The following is a 21,779-nucleotide window of genomic DNA, read 5'->3' as shown; positions in this document are numbered from 1 at the left end:
AACATGTTGCCCTATTTAGTGATTGTTAACAAGCTAGTAATGACTTTGTACATTTCTATCTACATTCAGCTAGTGCTTGTGCAACCAATTCATCTTTTCTCCTCAGTTGCTGTTATGTCATTATTTCTGGTGGGTACCTTCCGTCAAGTGATTGAAGGTGAGATAAGCACATACAGACTGTATGCGGTCAGTGGAGGTAGGAGAACGGCTGGATGGCTGCAACAGCGAAGGGTCAAGACAGTAAATCCCTGTGTCTTAGTTTCCCACTAATTTCCCACTAAGTTTTCCCAAATAGATGTCCTTACACTGTAACGTGTTCTGAAATCCTCTGATAAACAGTGTTCATGGCAGAACCAGGTATTATAGGCACATATTACCTGCAAATCAGGAAAGCTAATCTGCTGTGTTTGGGAAGTTTTGCTTCATAGCTTGGCTTGCCTTGCCTTGCCTTGCCTTGCCTGAAGACAGGTGTTCTTTTTATGTGCATTTCAAGGAAAGACATTCTCTTCCAGGAACATATCAAAGTGTTTGCATGGAAACAAATCACACCCAGGCCCGTAGTCAACAGATTTGAGCAGAAGCACCTTTTATGGCCATAGAACTTAATTCTCAAAAACAAGAAGGGAAGAGGGAGGATGAAAGAGAACAGTTCATTAGAGGCAATGATGTGCTCAGAGCTCCTGCAGGTCAAAACACGCCAGGCAGCATTGTTCTTCTTTTAGCACTGAACTCAGAAACATCACATGAAAGGTGTGTGTCCCAGGAAAGGGTATTACCTACTCCTCTGAGACATGATGGACGTGCTTGCAGGGAAGTTTTAGATGGACGTGCTTGCAGGGACGTGATTTTAGAGAATAGGTTGCTGATTCACCACTGGGATTTTTGTCTGGGTTAAAATTTTACTTTACTTTCCTAACACTACTCAGCTCAGCCTGGACCTCACCAAGCCTAGCAAGGTTTATAATCTGCTAACCTTCAACTTTGCCTGCACTTTTCTCCTTGTTTCCTTTCCTGTGTTACTAATCATTGCTTTATTTCTGGAAAGCCGAAACCAGATGTGGGGAAAACTGATCAGTCAGCAACAAGTTTCCAGTTCCTGCCAATGACAGACACAAAACCTCCCAACTGTGCATTTACACCTACAAGTACTAGGAGTCCAAGAGCAGGAGACTGGAGATGACTGCTCCTGATAACCACCTGAAGGGCATTTCTAGGTCCAGTTTTCATCCTCTTCCGCACATCAGACACAAGATCCAAGGCATCTCCAAGTCTCAGTTTGATTCAAGCCAAAGAGGATTCTTAGCAGAAATTCAGCATTAGCCTTGCCTTGGACTCCAGGCACACTCGCAAAGGCCCAATATAATCTTGGTATTTGTACATACATTGTCTCCTGTGCCTGATGAGGAGCCCTCAGATTGCCCTGTACATCAGTGTAGCTTTTACTACCATTGCCATTCCGGGAGGTGCACAGGGGCAGCATGCAACGCATGCATACACATGCATACACACCAACATACCAGGTTTTCACACTAGGTTTCTGAAGTCGTCGTTTCTCCTCATGTATCGGTATGATGAAAGCCAAAAACTAAGACCCAAAAGAAATAAAAAATTAGGAGGGCTTCAGGTCATGTCCTCTATGACAGTTCTCTGAATTCCCAGATGCCTTTCACCTTCTCTAATATTAGTTTTTCATCTTGATAAAACAATGTCCATCTCTTCCCCCTCCTGCTAAGTGGTTCCTATAAATCTCTGTAGGTTCATTCTCTCTTCTGTTTTAAAATTCCCTCTACTCTCCTGAACTCATGTGGGAGACCTTTCACCCTCCAAAGTGCCTTCCAGCACGCAAAGAAAGGAAAAGACGTGATCATTTCACACTGCCTCGTGTATGGGTAGAATGAAGTCATCACATTTGATGACTCACCTTGCTCCTCTAGCCAAGGCGAGACACTCTTTTGTCATCAAGGGTGGCTACAGATAAAAATCTTGATTTACACATCAGCTTCTTCATACCAGAACCATGCCTATAATCCCTGTGGTGCACGTGTACTGATAGTCAAAACAACACAGCACGCCGCAACTCAGAGCTAAGAGATTAAGAGAGTTAGGTTTATTCACAATATCAACTCTTTTATGTCACTTCTGAAAAACCCTTCCTTGAAGTCTGCAGGTCTGGGGTCAAAAGAGAAAAAAAATCTGTCTGAGGACATGACAAAGGGGAACAGAGGTGATGATGTTCTTAAAGAAATGAGTGTGGACCTCTTATGTAGGCCTCTTAGCCACATGGGGATTTTACAGGTGCCAGTAGCAAACAGAGTACCACCCTTCACACATAGACACAGTAGTACCATCTCCTCTTTTGCTGTTATTTATAATACCCAAAAAATGAAAGAAAAACTTGCCTTTAATGGTCTGAACACTCTTGCTAACACACTTAGAAACTAAGCTTGGACCTGCCCAGGATTTGAATGGGAAATCCCTGCTGTGGGTTCACACCAAAGAATTATGGTTGATCACTTGGTAGAAAAACAGTCGAGCAAAACTGAATAAGCTGAAATGTTCTGCTTGGCACCATATTCACAGAACAGCAAAAAGAAGATAATGGTGAGGGAAGACATGAAACCCCCACCCAGACAGTGCTTTCTGATGGGTCATAACTAGGAGGAGGGTCTCGCTTCAGCAGCAGGGAGACCGAGTATGGCAGAGGAGCAAGGGATTTCTGAAGAGCCTGAGGAATTAGTAACACATTGTAGATTTGATTTTAGATTGAGTGGGGCGCTCTGAGTTTGTGATTCCCTGTACCAAGAAAATATCTTCTTGGCTTCTCCAAATCTCGAATATGCTCCGTCCCCAAAAAAAGCATAACAAAATTATTGACGTTCTGGACATGGAGCAAGAGGATATATCTATTCTCACATCTCCAGCTCTACGTCTTTGTATGCTGAAAGGAAAACAGATGTTCTCTGGATGAAACTCATGTTATTACCACTCTTGCTGCTGGCCTGCACTAAAAATCTTTTTTACTGAAAAGCAGAGATCCTTTGTGAGTTGGGATGGGAAGTCCTGGCCTTGTGACCAGACTACTTGAGTAACTGGATGTTACTGTAATTCAGAAATGACAGTATCAAACTGAACAGCAGTCAGTGGAGCCCAGGCTGAATCCCAGGTTTCCCCTTTGACATACAAGTGCCCAAACACATAAATATAGCACCAACTCCACTGAAGAAGAGCTAAACTCAGCAAAGCCCAGGACAACGAATTGTATTAGTTCAGCTTTTGGCATAAAACTTTTGTTTTAACAACTGATGTCTGAGGAGCTTATCAGTTGCCAAGTGTTTTCTTTCCTTTTGTTTCTTCGCTAAAGCTCTGCAGGGCCCAGCAGAGCCCAGCTCAGACCAACCCTACCAAAGGCTGTAAATGAGAAGTTGCTCTGGAAGCTGGTGTCGGAAAAGGCACTGTTCACAGCAGTCTGACTTCTTTTAAATATGCAAGTAGTTTCAGCCTAAATTATGCCTGAAAAAGGTTTGTTGGAGAGGAAAAGCACTTAACCAGGTTTTGGAGAGCATCTCTCTGTGTCAGCATTGCCAACCCTGCTTCTGGATGCCAGATTTTCCCAAGACAGCTGCAGACTTAATACCACCTAGCTCCTAACAAAGTACTTTACATACTCCTTCTACCACGTCCTCTAAAAACTCCTTTCAAGAGGACAGGGTTAGGAAGATCTTTCAGAGGATGTCTAGCTGAGGTGTCTTTAATATATTCCATATTTCACTGACATGCATATGAGAAATATACTCTTCATCTACAGCAGAATTCAGGAAATATTAGGATGCAAAGATCTGTACATGTAGACTGGGATCCTTTAAAGGACCTATGAATATGGAGGAACAGATGCTTCAGGGAATTACCATATGAATCCACGGCATGCACAATACCATACAAAAAATGCTATTTATGATGATTATGTCATTTTTGTGGAAACAAAACCTGCAGCAAATGGGCTAGAATAGCACTATTCAAATCCTTCAGAAATGCAAAGCTTCCCCAGTGTTAGCAGTTAGAAGCCTGACCTTTTTGCAATGTAAATAATCTCTGGGAGGATAAAAGATATAAAATATGGCCCCAAGTCTCTCAGTCTGCATTGAGAGTCCCAGCTAGGATTAATTAGCGTTCCTGTAAATTGAATTTCAGTGACAGATAGAGAGATGTTTAACTTTCAGTGTAAGGAAGGCTGCAGGTTACCTGCACTAGATGTTATCTAGCAAATAAATCTAGCCTACAGCAGGCTTTCTCACAAGTTTTCTGGCAGCCATGCTGTTTTCATCCCTCCTGAGAGCTCCACCCAATGAAACTGAAAAGTTGAGACAGGAGAAGAAGAAATCCTTCTTCTCCAACCCTTCTCTGCAGGTTTGCCTTCCATCCAGGCTCTTGGGAGTTCCCCACATCCCCATCCGGCTCAGCACCATGCACTGTGGGTGCTGAGTACAGCCAAGCAGGTCCTACCACCCCTTCTAGCTGGAGCATCCAACCGAGCCCAGCTGTGATGGAACACGTCTCTTCTGTGGACACTGCATAGTGCACTAAAAATGATGCTGTGATATGAAATCCTGGCTTTTTGCCCTCCCTGACAGAACTCCAAGAGGCTTCAAGAGCTTTTGGTTCTCTGCAGCAAGGAAAGAATGCAGTACTTTATCCAGCTTTTTATGAAATATAGAGTGAGAAGGTAAATTCCTAGAAGACATTTCAAACCCCCCTTTCAGGTGTATAATTTTCCATCAGACCTTACAGGATTTATTCTCCGAAAGCAATCCTTTGCAATTCAGTGCAATGTTTTCTTCAGGCTCCAGTGTCTTCGCCTCCCACCCAGGGACTGTGTCTCAGGATTTTTCCCATTAAAAGCAAGTTGGGCCTCACCTGGTGAGGGCTGGGCTATTCCCTGCAGGATCCCAAGTGCATTCCTGAAATACTTGTTGGATGGATCAAACTTATCCTGGGGTCCGTCCTGCTTGAATATGTAAAGGATTCCAGTGTTATCTGGTATGGTATCTGTAGGACACTGGCCTATGCTCTCCTCCCATACCTTATCTGGGATTTCCTACTCTTTGAGAGCAGCCAGGAAGATGCTGTTGGTGCCATATTACCGAGGGTAATGTCTCCCTCCAGTGACTGCTCCCTATGAATCCTATTAGAGTGGGATGTGTCCACTAGCATAGACTCCTAATCCAGCCTACCACAAGCAGTCTGCCAAGGACATGGCATTAAATATTAATTATTGTTAATTAGTAATAAATTAATATCTTTCTTTGCAGTCTGTAGGAGAAATATCCTTTTTTGGGGGATTGTGGTGGAGAGGGGAGTGTGTGTGTGTCTATACACACACTGTGGGAAGTGTGAATATACTCTGCACATGCAACAGACCTCAGGTACTGTGTGGTTGTGATTACAGCCTGGTGGTAATCTTCTGAGAAATCTTCATCTTTCATGGGAAAATGCAGATGTCAATAAATTCAAAATGTATCCTAGGAAAGGGTGATTAAAGAATTTGTCATTTCAGAAAGAAATACCAAGAAAAAACCCTTAAACATCACCTCAAATGAAAAGTTTTGTTTGCTTTTCCAATGAAAAAATAAGGATTGCCAGTTCCAAATGGCCTTTTCTTTCATAATTCAGAGTTGTTTGGTGGAGCTGGGGTTGCTTTGTGCAACACCTGGGCAGGAAGCAGCCCTCAAAGATCAAGGGATCCAGGTCTCAGGGGATCCAAGGATATTTTCCCCTGCTGAATTTTGACCAATGTCTTGGCACTGAAACTTTAGCAGAGACTTTCCAACCTAGGGGACCTCTGAGCAGAAACTGTGTCAGAAGGGAGAGGAAGGGAAGCATTTTGCAGCGTGGAACAAGCATGAGTAAACAGGTAATTGGTGTGGAGCTGCAGGAGGACCAGAGTCAGGACTGCCACTGGTGTCACGGCGAGGTCCTGACTCAGCCCGTCCTGCCCTGTGGAGCAGGACATCTCTGGGCAGGAGCGTGAAGATGGAATGAGAGATTGTGGGAAAGGGCAGGCAGGACAGGGATCAGTATACAGAGAAGATCAGCCTTGCAGCTGTGTTTAAAGGATGCTGGAACAACAAAACTGGACTATGAAATAGGGAATATAAGGGGACATGGCCTTTATCAGGTTAGTTGACACAGCTGGAAAAGGCAGAGGGTGCTTCTGGACTGCAAGCCCTTCTCCAGGTTGATATGGTTTACCCAACTGCAGCAGGTGGACATATTACCTCTTCCTACAGTCTTTGTTTCATTCATATTCAAAGACCTGCATGGATGTCACATCACTTCTGAAATGACACTCTGACATTTGTAGCCACAGAAACTCCTAAGAGCACATTCCCTACCTAGCGATGAACACGCCAGCATGGCCGCGCATGAAGTCTTCAGCTGGTTTGTTTGCTTCCCACATTCTGTTTTTATTTATTTATTTAGTTAGTTAGTTATTTTTGTCTTTCTAAACTCTAAAATATACCTGAAAAATCAAATGGCAGAGGCACGCTTTAAAACATAAAGCATATTCCTGGTCCTGTGCCTTTGTGGAAAACAAGGCAATAGGGGTAATCCTCTGGGACCCAGGCATGACCCATCCATCTGTCCATCAATGCAAGTGATAATTCCTCTTCTGGAGGAATGCAAAAGCTGAAAGATAGCTGTGGCTGCAGCTTTGCTGTCCTAGCTTTAGGGGTGTTTTTAAGAGGCAATCAAAGAATCCGTCTAGTAAGTAAAACTTGTGACTTGCTTTCTCCCACTCACACTTACCAGAACCAACAAAAGATATAATAATGTTCATTGTTTTGGTTAAAAATAACATGGGGGAAGTAATACTTCCCCTTAACTGAGTCAGCCCAAGGCAGCTTTTTCAAAAGAATGGTGAATCGTGTTACAGGACATTTCAGCTTCTGAGAAATGCAGTGCAAGGTCTCAATAAATGTGAGTCCGCTCCCAACAGGCCTCTCAGCAAAGGTCAGCGGGCAGACTGAGCAGCCGTCTAAGGTTTCAAAATACTAGTGTCCTTCAGGAAAGGTTATCTTTGGTCAGACCCTGACAGTTTGGACAGGACGATGGAGCCCCTGGAGGCAGCGCTGTCCCAGTAAATGGTGCAGTTGAGCAGTTTGGTTGGGTAAGTGGTGCAAGCTTTCGACTACAGGCTGATATTTGTTTGCACTGTGGCAGGGACACTGACCGATGTGAACCTGGCTTCTGCTCAGATTGGAGTCCATCTGACCTTGTTTCCTCCCTCGTCTCTTCCCAGCTTGGGTCCTGGAGTGACAGGGCCAAGTTGCAGGACCTGCAGCTGAGTTGTGGCATTTTAAATCCATCCTCAAGTTTTAATTTTCTGCTATGTTGTTCAACCCTCTCAGTGTTGCAGTTGCACAACCATGTGTGTTTCAGTACTGAACAATGTGCTCCCTGCACACAGCTCTTTGCAGAAAGCTGTGTGGTTACTATTATGGCCACTATTAAAACATTAAGGAGAGATAAAGACCTATGTTTCAAAGCGACAAAGGAACAGGATGGCAGATGCACACCAACGGCTGAGTAGTTACTACGTATTTCTGGATAGATCTTCTTATCTGAAGTCAGATTTTCATGTTTACATTTTGAACTCTTGTAAACACCTGCTGAGCAGAAAGCAAAGTACAATAAAGCAGTACTTAACTTCAGGATGGTGTTGACCAAGCTTTGCCATATCCCCAGGCAAATCGCATTGAATGTGCCCAAGAGCTCCCATAGCAGAGCAATCTACTACAAACGATAATGAGAATTTAATCAGTAACTGATTTTCAAGGGGCTTTCAGCAGACATGACAAATCACCACTGATCTTTGCTCAAGCACATGACTTCTCTGAATAAACACATGCAAGAAAGTGAGTCCAAGTGTGCTAGTAAACAGTGTCTCCCAAACAGTAGCAGGAACAGTAGTTTGTCTCCTGGTCAGTGTCAAGATGGCAGCTCTAATTTTGGAGATGTGCAAGATGAAATCAGCAGACTTTGGTCCCAAAAGGAGGAGGCTCAAGTCTGTAGTTAGATTCATGATCTCAGTCAACTCCCATTCCTTTTGCACAGGTCCTTTGAGATGTGGCTACAAACACACATCTTGTGAAAGAGAAGCTTTCCTCCCCTAGGTACTCATGGGGTACATTTAGGGTCCATCAGTTCTGTTGATTTTCAATCATTGATGAAGGCCTGGTTGCATGTTTTCCTTGTGTGCTATGTTTTCTATGACCCACCCATGGTGCTATTCCAAGCTGCGATCACCATGAACAGGTAATGTTCAATCTGTCTCCCTTTTCACCATGATGCAGTGGAAGGAGCACCAGGCTGCGGTCAAGGAGGCATGGGGAGCTGCTGGAAGCAGCTTGGAGCTGTAATCATATGTGAAAGCCCCAGTGGCTGCTGCTGCTTGTGAAGATGGGACTATGGATTTGCAATGATGAGTGGAGCAACCAGAAAGGAGTGGAGAGATACTGTAGAGCCCTCCCTGCAGTTTGCACCCTGGAGCCCTCAGCAGCGTGGGAGCTTCTGAGCTCTGCCAGTACAAAAAAAAACCCCGACACCAAGTAAAAAAGTGTTTAGTCTTACAAATGCTCAAAATAAAAGGAACTTCAGATATAAGTGACCTTTTCTCCCCAAAACAAATATATACTCCCATAATGCTGAAGTGATTTCTTCATTTCTTTACCTTGCATTAAAAAAACAGGCAAGGTATTATGTAAAGCACTTGTTGCATAAACCCCAGTGACTCACCATCTTGGTGAACATCACATTCCTAAATACTAGCCTCCGACACCAGGAAGCCTGATAAGCTGAATAAGATAATTTGCAGCAGCACCTTGCTACTCCATTTAAAATCTCTCTTGCATAACTGACTCTTTTGATGGGACCTTTACTTTGGAAAAGAAAACAGATGTATACATATATTCTGTTGGGAGGTTGTAACATGTTGCTACTGGCTTTACCTGAGAGATTTGGCCAAATGGGGGATGTGCTCTATCACACTGATGATGGAACAAGGTATTCCTCAGAGGTGATCCTACATATCAAAATAAGATGAGTCAGAAAAGAAGGGGTGCAGACCCGTGTCTGCATTTCCAGCCCAGCACTCTGCCCAAAAGCATCTGTCTCCTGCATTTTCTTCAAGCCACTGTGTTTCGAGCTGTAGATCTGCTTCTCTTTCATCTTCTCCAGACTTTTTTTCTCATACAGCAGACTCAGGAGAACCCATAAGCACCTTTGCCCTGTGCTGCACAGATACCAGCCATGCAGATGGAGGTCCCCATTTCAGTTATCTAAGGCCATAGGACAGCATGGTCCTCATGGGACTGCCCTGTCCTGATTTGCAAACCCATATGGAAGAGGGTCAGCTCTCAGGTTGCTGCGAGAAAATTGGGGATGCATGAGGAAGGCTGGTTGCCATTTTCCAAACCTTTATATTTCAGCTAATACTTTTGGCCTTGAAAGGTCCCTGGGAACGGCACTGATATGGCCTCAAGGGCTGGGGAAGGAACGCCCTACCTGCTCCCCTGTAGGAGTGCAACCACTTCTTACCGCTATCTTCAATGAGCACTGCTCAGCCCATAACATTACAGATTATCTGACATGTCAGGCCAAATCTTACTCAATTCAAACACTCAGCATAACTTCTCATGTGAGTGGGAGTCCCCCATCAGCACCGAGGTCATTAATGAAGCTATTTAAACACTTTCCACTCCCTTCCCTCCTCCTCCTCCTTCTGCCCACCTCTCCACTCTCCAAATCAAACAATTTCCCTTTCCCTTGCTATATTAAGATCATATGCAGAAAATCCAATATATTACCCTCAGGATTAAGTAGCATTAGCAGTGCGTATTAACACATTGCTGCTGTGTTTGTATCAGGGGCACGTTTATTCTCAGCAGGCACTACATGTTCTCAGCAATTCCCTGCACAGGGAAGGTGGGTAGCATACCAAAGCCATGCATTTAGAGGCTGTGGAAGAGTTAAACTACAGATATATTAAGGAATTTGCCTCAGGAATGTAAACAGATCCAGAAGGTTTTGTGAGCCAAGGCAATTAATTTTAACAGTTCTCTTGCATGCACACACATGCGTATGCACACATACCTGCTCACACCCTTCTGCCTATACCCCTACGTAAATATGCAACAAAAGCAATATTTCTAAGGCACTAATAATAGTAAATGCTCTTGCCACAGAGATGAAAACTTCATACTTATTTGGGGTGGAGTGGGAGGTCATTCACTGGTCAAACAAGGAGGTATCCATTCATGATACAATATTAAAGGATGACCAGGGCTTAGCTGCAGTGCATGGAAACTGTACATAAAATATATCTCTGAGGAGGTTAATACGGTTAAATAAATTTGCCAGAACAAAGAACAGCTTGACCTCAGGAAAGAAAAATCAAACCTAATCTTGTCAGGCATTTACTGGAACCTTGGGTCATCTTAATCTTCCAGTGCAAATTGTTTACTCCCTGTTTTTTTGTGCAGTTCTCACACACCCAAATGAAACGCTTTTGCATGTTCTGGTCAGTCAGTTCTAGCCTTAAGCTCTGCCATACTCTCTTTTTAGGCTTGGACTGCTTCAAGGGTACACTCAAAACACTGCACCTAAAATTTTTGCATGATCCTTTGGCAAAAAAGGATCGAGGCATATAAACCAGGACTTCAGTAACTGTAGATGTTCAATAATCCTTGAGCATCACTCAGTTAAACAGTGTACCGATCAGCTTCTGCACATGTGCTCAGCTGCCCTGCCCAAGCAATAAGGTACCTATTCCCCCACGTTCACTCAGTCTTGAAACTATGTTGGGCACCAGCTCAGTCCCCTGAAGGTCCTGCTCCATTTTGTGTTCCAGGCTAGGCCTTCATCATCCTGGAAAAATCAGGCGCTTCTCAAAATCAAAGAATGGCCACTCCTTTTAAAAAGTGATTACTGATGCTCTTTGCGTCCACCTTTTACATAACACTCAATGGTTAAAGCATTTGCCCAAGAAAAGGGGGCTCACAAGTCCCAACTGAGGCTTGACCTTGGATGGTTCAAACTAGCAAATGCCAAGACAACATGGGATAGTACATCGAGGCAGAGTCTTAGTGTCAAAGGACAGAGTGCCAGGAGCATGTCTAACCTGTGTGGTCACGGCACTCCAACAAGGGATTATTCAGTGTTCTGGTCAAAATGTAGAGACCACCCCCATCAAGAAGGGTATCCCTAATTGTATTTGGTGGGAGACTTGCTGCATTATATGTGCCCTGAGTGCCTGAAGGACTGCATCATGCAGGCAAGCCTCTGCTGAGCTCCTGGATCCTGATGGATTTAGGAATGATGTAAGCACTGACTGACTCAGCCTGGACACCTCTGGATGGGCACCTTGGTCACAGGAGAAGGCCCAGGAGTACATGTAGCCAGAAGGGGAAGGCTGGAGGATATGGCGTCAGCCATAACACCTGATCCAAAGCAGATGTGCCACCCCAGCTAGTGCTTTCCGGGGTGCCTTTAGTCACCAAGAAATCATGCCTGAAAAGTCTAAGAAGTTTAAGTACCCCAAAAATAGAAAGTCTTTTTGGTTGATTTTGGAGCCTTGTCTGTTTCTAGCCCACATGTCTTCGTTGGATAGGGTGGGATTGGATGGGATTGGATTGGATAGGATCAACAGCAAACTCTCAGTTTATTTTTATATAAACTGGACTGACACCTAAGCAACAACGACAGGGAGTAATGGTACTCATTTATGAAGTTCTGCTCTGGGAATAAACTTTCCGGCCTCAAATCCAAATTTCCTTTAGTCTAAGTGTCTGGGATATGATGGTTTTTCAAGTATATTTAGATCAAGGAATTCAAATTTCAGGATATTTTCTCTGATGTTTTTCTATTGAAATAAGGAGTCAAAATAATAATTACTTACAGTTCATTACATGCAGATCCAAGATTTCAGTTCATGTCCATCTTAAATTTTAATTTGGCCATTTGGATTCTTACCATGCTTTAATTTTACTTTTTTTTTGCTAGTAGACTGGAGAATCCTGTTAATATAGTTTAAATGAAACAAATTAGCTCTTAAAACAAAATGTACTTAAAAGAATAAATCTATTATAGAAAAAAAAAATTGGTTTTTGATAACAATTATTTTGAGACTGTTCCTAAAACATTACACATCACGGATTACCAAACTGCCATTCTTTCTTGCTCAAATTTGTTCATCTTGTTAAAAGTATTAAGTTAAGAAAGTTCTTGTTTATTTACAACCTGAGATAAGATAGAGGAATGTCTTACTCTGATTTTGTCCAGGTAAAGATTTATTATTTTTTCTCTTTTTTAAACTTTATTGACTTTATAAGTAGTGTTGGGTGTATTTTTTATAGGGGTGGCATCTAACAAAACCCTCATCTCAAGTATCCTTGCAAATACCATAGACAGAGAGTAGGAGGGGAAGGGAATTCTGCTCTCCCTGCAACAAGGAGGGGTGGAAAAATACTTCTGAAGGACTCTCAGCAGCCTAATTCTAGCCACTTATCTCAATGTGACTGTGGCAGGAGATTTCCCTAACAGACCCTCCCAGGAGGCACCGCACCAAATTCTTAGCAGCCCTTCATGCCTAGGTCCCATGCGACACCTGGCCCTGCAGCAGCCACGCGCTCAGGCGGGCACGTGAGGTTGGTACTTGGAGGCACGTGTAGGTGTGAGCTGATGCTGCAGCTCCAGCACCTCCACGGCAACTAGATTGAGACGTTTATCCCATGGTCAATACGCAGAAGCTCATCTACTTTTTCCTGAGTGGTGGGCAGTATTGCACTTAGAAGAGCAACTGAAATAGGCTGGGATTTTTTGAGAGTAAAGTTAAGTTCCCATGCAGAGACACAAAAAATCCACACACCTCCCTGCTGCACAAAGCCAAAACAGTCCAACTTCTGGCAGCCTCATCCAGGCAGATTCTGTTTTTTCTTGGCAGTAGCTATACAGGCACAAACAAGTATTAGTATCATCACTGGGGCTTTTCTTTGTTTTTCAAATTTTATGAAAGAGATGCTTGGTTTCTTTATGAGATACTTGGAGCCCATGGCTAATTGGATCCTGATTTAATTTGTACTGAGGTCATGCCTCACAGTCCCAGCCACAGCCCAGGATCTGGCTCTCCCAATTGTGACAAAAATGCTGAAGGATGGCACCCTTTGTCTGGCATAGTGTGGTTCTTCACCATAGGCGTGCAGAGCAGGACCTGGTGGGCTCCACTCTGTTCTCACCATGTGGGATGCTCAGATTTTTTAAGACAGAGTAGGCAAAAGCTTTCCACGCACCTCTTATAATATAGCTGCTAGGTCTCACTATAATATCAGCTCTCATAAAAGGAGTTCAGATTATCTCCCCCTGTACTTCATAGAAGGGCTCTCAAGGAGGGGATTACCTAATTTTGCCTACCTAAACATGTGATATCTCGTGCAAACTAATCTTGCACTCTCCCTCTGTAATCAGTGGAGAAAGTAAACACATGGGAGGACAATTCAACCCCTCTTAGACACTCCTTTAAGGATGGGATGGATTATCTTGCATAGGAGCTTCTGCATTGCCTGCAAATGACTGACCTGCCTCTCTGCAGAGATGAATTCCACTTTTAAATCACACAGATGAGGTCCAAAAAAGACAATGCCCAGCTACTCTCGCTTCTCCCAACTCTGCACTGCTGCTCAGCTGTCTCAGCAGTATATGGGAAAAACATCTGACCCTGTGTCACTTGTCAACATTACAACTCCCCCACTGCCTCTGCCCTGGGAAGGGCTAAGCCCTTTGCCTTTACGTGAAATTTTGCTGAGTGTATATTTATAGCTGTTATTCATTAAATATATTCACCTGACCAGAGGGCTGCCACAAACAGTTCATTCTTGGTACTGTTTTTTAAAGGGAGGGTTTATAGTTAGCAAAGCTGTTTATTTCATTTACAGTAAAAGCCTGCCTTCAGGATTGTGCAACCACAATTTAGGGTGGCTACTGATATTTTTTTAAAGCTTAGATGTCCTTTCAATTTATTGATTATAAACACAAGGGGAAACCACAGTCCAAGTGCCAAGAGAAACTCAAAATCATTTTTCTGCATCTGAAGACACCTAGAACTTCTGGCACTTGATGCTTTCCATGGTGTATCTGCTGTCCCATTCAAACTTTTGCTCAGAAGGGGCTCAGTGTCATTTCAAACCTAAAGCCCATCAAGACCCACTATGCGGGCAACTCTTTGCTTTTCTCAGCTGTGGGGTTTGGCCATGCAGGAGCATGGCAGCCATATGTTGGCAGGCTGCACTGGGACTTGCCTGACCAGGGTCCCTGGCCTCTCCATGGTTGATCCTGTTACTTTGCCCCATGACATTTTTGGAACATTACAGCTTCCTAGGGTTTGGCTCTGCCCCTTTCCTGATGTCCATTTCACTTCTTGCTACTCTGTTTTGCTCTTCCCTCCCCCTCATTTCTTTGCTCTGTTTGCTTTCCTTAAAAAAAGCATGAATCATCACCTTGAAGTGTGTCTCTCTCTCCTTTGGCTTGCCTAGACTCAATGCCAGCCTAAGAAGCTGGTCAAACACAGTTGAAATTAATCACATCCAAACTGCCATTGATCTTCAACCAGAGGCCCACTGATTATTGTGATCTAGTCTTGCGTCCCTGTTTTCTTCGGAAGGGTTCACCCCTGCCCAGAGAGTATTTTAATTAGTAGTCTACAGGATATTCCCTTGTACAACTGCTCCAATTATGTTTAATCAGTAACATTGTACATGCAATAATTAATTAACATTAAAACAGAGAGAGCTTGACATTGTGATTCACTGGTTTGGTAGTCTTTGGTCTGCTATTCGGCTATTTTATCTTCTATAGTCTACAGAGCAAATCCTTTTGGGAAGCTGGCTCAGTGTGTCAGGACTCTCAGATTCTGTTCCAGTGTTACCAGTATTAGTATTACCAGCACCCCAAGTCTGTTGTGAAGGTCTTCAGTGGTCGCTGAAGCCAAATGAGCTCGTCTGGGGTAGAAGGTGACATTGTGCAATGCAGTTAAGCTGCCAAACAGCTGGAGGAGAGGTGAGGTTTGCCGGAGTGACAATGTCATCAGTGCACCAAGGAGAAAATCAGGGACATCACAGGCTGTGCAAGCACCCATCCTCCCCAAGAAGCAATGCTTCGCATTGCCAGTGCACAGCAAACCACAGCAAACCCACCCAAATATGGGCCAGTGACACAATCATCACTACATCTCAGCTTGGCTAAGGGCCCCTCCTTTGGCTGCTATCCGCAAGTGCTGCTCTTGTGTTTAAAATGAAGCTGTCACTTAACAGGAGGCAAGCAATGGACTTTGATTTTTCATGCCTGTTTGAGAAGCCTCCAATTCCTGTACAAGACAGTTTTTGCACAAAAAGTGAATTTCTCTCCATCAATGTATGAATCGATGCATGGAAACAAATGAGGTAAAAGCTGAAGTTTTTCAAAAGCATGTCCAAAACACTTTTTTATCCTGTTATGAGGAATGATGTATTGGAGGACAGTTTTGTACTTTGAAATAGGAAAAAGTGTCTAAGGCACGTGAAGTTCACTTTCTCCCTGAAAACTGATATGTTACAACTCTTCTTCGCCATGAACACTCAGCATGAAGCAGGAAGGTAGAACAGAATAATGGGCTTTTGACACTTTCCAAAGAAAAATATGAAGTGCAATAGGCTTTTTCCTTCTTTCATTAAAAAGAAAATTTAAATCGCATTTTGCCAGCAAAAATAATTGCAAACCTGTAGGGAAGACTATGATAAAAATAAGCATCTCAGATTCCTTGTGGCCTGGCTAAAACAATATTCTTTCCTTAATCTTCATTATAAACAGTACGAGGAGCAAAATCCAAAAGAAACAGAATTACATATTGATGTTTCATATAACAAATAAATTCGAGTGAGCGCCTCCAAGTCACGAGATTTCTGCATAGGAGCTGGTCTTCTGGTCAATGCTAGACACTGTCTGGCCTGCTGAGGTCCCCCTCCTGGCTACATTTTGATGATGAAGGTAAGTTCAACCATTTAGATCTTTAAAAAACATAAGAGCAAAGAGCTCACAATGCTTCATGTCCTGTGGCGTATATTATTTAGTGGCTGTTTGAGCCGTGCAATTTTTGTTTCTGATATGGAGAGACCTTGCCAGGAGTCATATATTTCTTGGGGCTATTCTTGTTTATTTTTGATGGAAACACAAACATCTGAATCTCCAAACACAAGAAAACAACAGGGAGATCCCTTGCTCAGGGATCCCTTGTCTTCCCCCTAGCCCAGCGGCCTCTGGGCAAGAGGAAGACTTCATTTGAGACACACTGAGCATCACCCAGCCAGGCCTCAGCCAGCAGCATCCTGGAGCCATATGGCACAGCAAAACACCATTGGAAACTGTCAGCACAAATTTACATGAAATTTCAATATATTAGCTGAGAGCTACGCCCAGCCTCCAAAACCCTGACTTTTGGCAAGTGAAGAGCCAGCACATCCAAGCTGGGGCCACACCAGACGTGGCTTGCATCCAAGCACATCAGGTAACATCCCCACGCTCCCCAGCACTTCCAGGTTAGGGCAGATGTAAAATACAAAGATTTGCTGATGTCGCTATATTGATCTAGAGTGGGGAAGAACCATAATGTGAACTAAAATAGCAAAATGCTCCATGGAGAGGCAAGATATACATGCAATAGGAGTCCATTTATATATATTTTTATATATATAAAATTTTTAAACTTTTGTTTTCACTTTTCACTATTTTTATACTTTCATTTACTACCAAATGATCTCATGTTTCCCTGCACCGCTCACCAGGCCTCTAGAGTACAACTCCATGTACAGTATGAGGGACTGGGGCTTAAATTTTTCCTGTAGCCTCCAGGAGGAGATTTGATCAAACATTTTTGCCAGCATGAGCTCTGTCATCACTGGCTAAATGAATCAAGCCCATGTGTGTCAGCTAGTCCTCCTGATTTTCAGTTGGAATTACCAAGTATCTCGAAAGCATGAGCCTTAAAGTTGCAGCTATGCATCTTTGCAGTCACAGATTGTGTGCCTTTTTAGGTTGAAAGTGGTTATTATTTGGTGCCTGACTAACTGTGCTGTAAGCAAATATTATGGATTTGGTTTTACTCCCCTGGTACAGTGATTGAAACGATATCGAGCGGGCACTACCTCTCCCATTGATACTAGTATTTTTCCCCATGGTGTCTGAAACCTGAGGTCAACATTTGTATTCTTTGTATTATTATTAGCTCTGCATAGACAATGTATTTTGTACTAATTTATGCCCCCCTTTGACACTCTGAAGGTTGTAGGAAGGTGGGTAATTGTCCAAGCACTGTACAGATTCAATCTGCCAGTAGCAGCCAGCCCCGTCTGCGCAGCTCTGGTTTACAGATCTACAAGATCCACCGTCTTCATTGCATCCATCACGTAAATCCAACCTGTTTGCTTGACTAGCCTGAACAGCGCTGGTAATAAACAGCAGTCTCTGTGTCACATCACCCCTTATGCTTTTCTTTGCTCAAGTGAGTTTTGTTAGCTTAGACCTTGCTATCCTGCTTTCAGCAGCACTGCTGTAATCATCCATGAAAGAGCTTAAGTGGACCACCAGTTTCAATCTTCAGAGATATCCCCAGGCTGATCATAAATGCGCTATTGTAAGACAGATACAACATAATCCTGACAAGCAGATCTGGCCCCAAAATTTATCTGTATTTTCTATTATATTTGTTTTAATAATGTAATAAAAATTACTCTTTGGGATTCCAGAATTGAAAATGAAGCATTTTACTATTTAAGAAGACAAAATCACCGAAAATTTTTAATCAAAGACATGTGGAGAGAGAGGGAAAAAAGGGAGCTTTTATGGAACCTTTTAATTGGAAAAAATGCAGTTAGCTTTACTAATAATAATACCTCCACACACATGTGATCCCTTTTCAGGAACCAGCACTGAGAGGAGAATGGAATAAGAGAGCAGGAGCACAACTAGAGCTCCCCTCCCTCGGTGGGAAGATTTCTGTGTGACGGCAGGTTTGCAATGCCCCAACAGGTTTTGCCATCGCTTGGAGCACTGGCTGCCTTCTCCTAAGCATACAGGCAGCCAAAGCGTTGCCACTCTTAATGGCAATTCAGCAAGAGGAGCTTGGCGGAGAATTAGAGAGGCTGAATTGTCCTGTTTATTCACAACCTACTCAGCAGCCTCCTGCCAGCCCTGGCTGAGCTGGCCATCTGCGCCATCAGGAGGAGAACTGTGTTTGCCATGGCCACGAGTCTGTTTCCACTCACATTTTTGGGCAGAGCATCTCTGGACACCTTCCAGCATTGGTGGATATTGTCTGGGGTGCTCTGCTTTGCGTCCCTCTCTGGTGCCCACTCCACCTTTCTCCTGAGCCATCAGCCCTCACACCCTTCTCCTTTTTCTGGGGTTGTCCCCGTAATCAGCAGTTTTTCTCAGCCTCGGTTACCATGCAGGAGGGTTTGATGGAAAGTGCCAAAGGACCCACTGCAGCATGTGGGACACAGCCATGGGGCAAGGCACATGTGTGAAGGGTTGGCTCGTGCAATGGGCTTGGTTGGAAGGGGTAAGTCTCACCTACAGCACACTGCCCTGGTCTCCCCCCAGCTCGAAGAGATGACACCCTGCATGTGATTACCTGATTAGTCAGGTATGACTCCCCAAGGTGGCTGACGACCTGATGACAGGATCCATTAGCTTGGCATGTAGGGTAACGGGATGGAAACAGGGCATGGTGCTGCAATGCATGGTGGAGTACGGGACATTGTAAGGGAGAAGCCCATAATCTTGGCCCAGGATAGGAGATTTGTTTATTTTGATGGAGGATGGGGAAGACTTGAGGACTACCAACATGCAAGTGCTTTTACAGTGTAGAACATCTGCTGACAAAACTCCATGTGCACGGTCCTATTTTTACAATGTGTATTTTGCACAGACACAGACATTTACTAACAAACCACAGCTGCCTTTTTAGACTGACAGTTACTGGTCTGTGGCTCTGGAGAGTCTTTGGTAGGATCTGTGCATTTAAAAATGAAGCAGCCTCAGACCTTTTTCTCCTCTTGTGGAGGAACTGTGGTGAAATTGTGGTGAAAATGTGCATTAGTAGGGAGGCCTGCAGGCGTGGTGCCTGTAAATGGAAGTATTTTTTCTAGACTTAGCAGGATCTGCTTTTCTGCTGTGTGTGTGCATTTGTATAGGCGTGTGAAATGTGATCACAATGTATGTTCAAGATAAGAAACAAAGCCACTGATGTCCAAATGATTAGCTTTGACTGGTTAATAAGTACCTAAACGACAAAGAGCAAAGTCTGATGGAAAGGACGGTTACATATGAAAAAAATCAAAGCAAACGGTAAGTACAGGATGAGAACGATAAGGTGCCGAAATAAACTGTCACACTTTCTGCTTCAGCTTCCCAAGTAAAATTAGGCAGCTTGTGTGCTGGGTGATCAGACCCAGGAGAGCAGGCATTTCCATCTAACTGCATGGAAACAGTGATGGGTCGAGCTGGGACCACTTCTGTTTTTTCACACTGACCTGGCACTTTGGCTCTAAAAGCTTCTTTCCAATTATTCAGAATGCTGCTAAATTTCAGGGCATTGGTCTGCAATTTTCCATGTTGTTTCCATGCCTTAAATGAGTCTGAACCTTCAGGTTTGAATTTTAAGAGTTTTTGTTGCAGTTTTATATTCACTTTGAGTTTCATGTAGAAGTCTTCAGCCAAAATTATTTGCAAAGGTCTCAAAAAGGGAAGGAAGGAAAGGAACAGAAAGAGAACAGGGAAAGATACGCCCATCACACACAGAAAGGGAAGAGACCATCAAAAAACAAAAATTAGGAAAGTGACCACAGTGGAGCGAAAGACTTGCTACAAGAGAAGGCTGAGAAGAAAAATGGAGTGTGGTGAGTCAGAGGAGCTTCTCCATCCTCCAGCTCTGCCGGAGTGACAGGGAAGATGAGGCTCATAAGAACAGAAATGACCTGTCCTATTTCTTTTAAACAAATCAATATCCAGTTGCAACATTCCCTTACACCAAAGATTGCATTAACAGTAGGAAATAAAGCTATCCTACTTAATTTGGGAGGCAAAAGAATGTGTGTCCAGGGCCTACAGTGAGAAGGAGAATGTGGGAATAATAAAACCTGTGTTGTCTGCTCCAGCATGGATGTGCAGGATGATCTTGAGAAAGCCATCTGCAAAAAAAAACCATAACCAAAAAATTTCATTATCTTACAGGAGAGCTGTGAGGCCTTATGGTTGCCAATTTTCAGTTACTACCATGTTAAACTCTCTAGGATAGCTTAAACAATCATTTTCTCACATTTGTTCTACACATTTTTTTGCTGAGAGTGCTTTGAAAGCTGCCTGACCCTATAGCCCTCACACAGCAGCAGCTGCAGGATGCTGATTGGTATCAGAGGATTGCTTTTGTAAGGACTGTGGTCTCCTGGTATCTCTGGAGAAGATCTGAAAAGCTGAGGTGGACTCACTGAAACCCTCACATGGTACCCTTATTACAGAACACCCAGTCCTGACCCAGAAAACCTTGCCAGCATATGCAAACCGCTGCTTATTCTGCAGAAATGAAACCTGCTGCAGCATGGAGGTCTGCAACAATGCTGTTTTGTTGGACCTGTGTGGCTTCTGGCAGTGACCATGGGCCTGAGTCACTTCACAACCAGCCTTTTCCCTGGCTATAAGGGAATCTAGCAAGCAGCTCTACTACCCAGGCCAGAAGGACTCACAGAGGCAGGTTGACCTATTCAGGTCTTCTACAGGTGTCCTTCAGCCTTCCCAGCTGCCCAGCAGACCCTGTGCCCCCAGACACCACTCTAACTTGGGCAGGTCACAGGTGCATCATCTTGGGACATGCAAGTTGCTTCATCTTGGGTCATGCTAGACTGCATGTGGGCACACCCTGGGGCAGCCTCGGGATGACACCTGCACTAAGACCTGGTGTTAAGACACCAGTGGTGTGAAGGAACTTCTCAGATGCCCTCTGCACAGGAGTGGCTTTGTCTCTCCTTCCTCAGAAGACTGCTTTAGTTACAGCCTTTCTGGGATGGCTGCCTATCCCTTCCTTCCCCCATCAGGGCAGGGCCCGACCCTTCCTTTGAAAGGCATCGCTGGTGATGAGATTTCCAGCTGAAAGTGGGATTCGGTCCCTTTGTTAGGAGCAGAAATGAAACATGCTTCACTGCACCTCATGAATTCTTTCAACATAAGCATCTTCAGTTACGTGTTTCTATAGCTGGACATATGAGTCTGTCACCACGGTAAGGGAGAAAAGAATTTCCACCGATGTGAAAGTGTGGTGTTCCCTTTTATCCTGATCTCTTTGTTAAACAAATGAGCTGCCTTTAAAAGTAGTGCGACATTTCTTTGTCCCTCCAAAAGGGTTTCTTTTCACCCCTCAGTTTACACTTTAAGTAGTAACTTTCTTTTTATGGGCTCTGTTAATTACGGGGAATAATCTTAATTTCAGTTACTAAAATTGCTTTGTGTGTATGTGGGTGTGTGAAAATAATACAGTATCCTATTTCAAACCTCATGGGGTTTCAGCAATTACGCCTTTAACAGAAAATCTCAAAAGTCAACAGCCTTATAATGTCTAACTCCTGGGAACCAGAGTAAGGGGAAATTAAACATCCATCTTTGAGTTTAATGGTGTAAAAATATGTGTGTAGATAACTGCCATTACG

The sequence above is a fragment of the Pygoscelis adeliae genome, unplaced genomic scaffold, assembly GCF_000699105.1.
Source record: "Pygoscelis adeliae isolate BGI_AS28 unplaced genomic scaffold, ASM69910v1 Scaffold103, whole genome shotgun sequence".
NCBI classification, from domain to species: domain Eukaryota; kingdom Metazoa; phylum Chordata; class Aves; order Sphenisciformes; family Spheniscidae; genus Pygoscelis; species Pygoscelis adeliae.
This window is presented reverse-complemented; position numbering follows the sequence as displayed.